At 42.0% G+C, this 3,020-nt stretch overlaps 1 non-coding gene across 1 annotated transcript; it reads right to left on the reverse strand.

Moving 5' to 3' along the window:
• Nucleotides 1-577: 577 nt before the first annotated feature.
• Nucleotides 578-648, reverse strand: trnat-agu. The gene has a single exon. It is a non-coding gene; the product is annotated as a tRNA-Thr (tRNA).
• Nucleotides 649-3,020: the final 2,372 nt, after the last annotated feature.

Here is a 3,020-nt window from a genome sequence, read left to right on the forward strand (position 1 = left end):
CCAGTAAGTCGGTGCAACCCAGCGATCACCCCGTACACTAGCACTATCCAACACACTAGGGGCAATTTGCAATTTTACCGGCCAATTAATCTATGGAGTATGGGAGGGATCTGGAACACCCAGAAAAAACCCCATGTGGTCACAGGGAGAACGTATAAACTCCACACAGACAGCACCCATATCCTTTAAGCAATTCTGCAAAAATGAACAGAAAATAAATTTTACTAGCAATGACCGACTGATAAATATTGGTCAGGACATTATGACTTCCTCTGCTTTTTATCAAAGCATAAAGTACACTAGAGGTCATTTATACACAACTGAGAAAACAAGTGAGCTGGTGTATGTCACCTGTGGCAAAGTATCTCCTACATCCTCTCCACGGAGCACTGAGTTGTCAGCCTAGTTTGTGCACTCAGGTCTCCAAGATCACAAGATCACTGGAGTACGTGTAGGAGAACGTATAGACTCCGCACAGATAGCACCGTGGTCAGGATCAAACCCAGGTCTCTGTGAGGCATCTGCTGCGGTACTGTGCCACCCTATAAACGTGGCTGATTTGAACCACCTCAGCAACAGGCACCACTGGGATTTGAACCCAGGATCTGTTTACTAGACAGATGCTTTAACCAACTAAGCCATGGTGCCACTATTGTGTTTCCGAAATTAAAGTGATATGAACCTGCACCTTCGCTGTCTGGGCGTATCCCGTCAAATGCCTCACCTGGCCATCTGATTGCTCACCTGATTTCTCCTCCCTATCTGGCTCTTTGTTTTTATTTAAATGAAAGAAAATCGAAGAGACGCCCTCCTGTTGCCTGAAGCCCACCAATCCTCATCCATTTTCCTGCTGTATGATGATTTATTTTTCAATTTGATTCTTGGCCTGCCGTTTAAAAGTAAGCTAATACAGTCACGGTGGCGCAGCAGTAGAGTTGCTGCCTTACAGCGAAAATGCAGCGCCGGAGACCCAGGTTCGATCCCGACTACGGGCGCAGTATGTAAGGAGTTTGTACGTTCTCTCCGTGACTTGCGTGGGTTTTCTCCGAGATCTTCGGTTTCCTCCCACATTCCAAGATGTACAAGTTTGTAGTGTAATTGGCTTGATAAATGTAAAAATTATCCAGTACAAAATCGTCTAACTTCCAGTATAGTTCCTGGTGGACTCCTCGGAGGTGATGACCACAAGGTACAAGACACACGGTTGAAATACAAAATCAGTCTGAATAACCATCCCGACCCGAAGCGTCACCTGTCCATTTTCTCCAGGGATGCTGCCTGACCCACTGAGTTACTCCAACATTTTGTGTCCATCTTTGTTAAAATACAAAGATTGTCCTTTGTCACTGAATAAAAAGAAAACAATATGCAGATATCTATTTGCTTTTGAGGTAATCAATCTCAAATGACTGCGTGGGAATCCATTGTTATTCAGGCTCACTCCAGGGATATGCAACATCCTCTCAATGATGTCTCTCTCGTATACATTGATTCATGTAATACATTATGGAAACAAATAGCTTCCTCTGCCTACATATCAACAGATTTTAAAGCTTCTCCAAGCCAGAGACCAACTTCACATTCCAAATAGGGATATGCAGTCAACCAAATATTTATGCTAATATCTCATGAGGATGACATTAGTAAACAAAATGTTATCAGATTTGATGCACAGGGTTAGCTATAAAAACTGCAGGCGAAAACTCCTATGGAACTAAAATGGTCTATTCTGTCTTTAACCCCATGGAAGGTGTTTTTCTAACGCCCCATTATTTGTCAATGTAATGTCTGGCCATATCACTGAAAGTTCAGTATGAGAAATGAGGAAGCTTCCTAAAGATACAAGAAGGTTCCTGAAACTTAGCAGCTACATTTCCTTGTTGAAGGCCACAATGGTGCAGCGGCAGAGTTGCTGCAACACTGCGCCAGAGACCCCAGTTTGATCCTGACCTCGGGTGCTATCTGTGTGGAGTTTGCACGATCTTTCTGTGACCGCGTGGGTTTTCTCTGTGTGCATGGTTTCCTCCCACATCCCAAAGACGTGCAGGTTTGTAGGCTAATTGGCTTCTGTAAATTGTGGGATGCGAAAGTGGGATAACAGAACTAGTGTGAATGGGTGATCGTTGGTCGGTGTGGACGGTGGATCGAAGGGCCTGCAACTCTAAACTAAGATAAACTGAGCTCCTTTACTGCTCACACCTGGAAGTACCAGTCTTTCCGTACCATAATTTACATACAATGCAAGTGTTTCGTAAGCTTCAATGCAAAATTTGGCAGGGCATGTAAAACTCAATCAGGGTGAAGTGGTGTCATTTTGCTAATCCAGACAATTTTCTTTAACCAAATCTTGGTGATAGACAGTCCTGTGTACATCTGAAAACCGAGTGGTGCTGGTACTTCTCTGAATTGTTAAACTGATCAAGACAAGAGAATCGAAAGTCAAGAAAGTCAAGAGTTGAGTGTTTAATTGTCACATATACTGAAACGGACCAATGAAATTCTTACTTGTAGTAGCACAACGGGTTTGTAAACACAGCACTCAATAGATAACATAATTAACAAACAAACATAAAAAAGAGTTCAATAAATGAAAACCCAATGTAGAGCAAAGCCGGTCTTCATAGTTTTCAGACTCCTATACCTACTTCCCGATGGCAGGAGTGAGGTGAGATGCATGTTTTGTCTCTTATTAGCTTGGCATTATAATGAAAGGAAAGCGTTGGCTATGCTCATTTTAAAGCCTTGAATAACCCCTTATGGAAAACAAGTATAGGTATAAAATATGTGCTTGTTAACAATTGCCTATCTTTGTTGCTATGTAAAACCAACTTCAGTTCCCAATTTCCCTTCTCATGTGAAAGGAAATAGGTTTTTATTTTGCAATTTACTGCCATTCCAAAGAGAAAATATGTATCTGAATTTTAATTGTCCTAATTAGAAGAAAGGTCTACGATTGACTGATGCAGAAAAGTCTCCAATAGTTGAGACTTAACTACTTTGAGGATGATGCTGTACTACTC

Source organism: Amblyraja radiata, chromosome 6, assembly GCF_010909765.2.
Source record: "Amblyraja radiata isolate CabotCenter1 chromosome 6, sAmbRad1.1.pri, whole genome shotgun sequence".
Lineage (NCBI taxonomy): Eukaryota > Metazoa > Chordata > Chondrichthyes > Rajiformes > Rajidae > Amblyraja > Amblyraja radiata.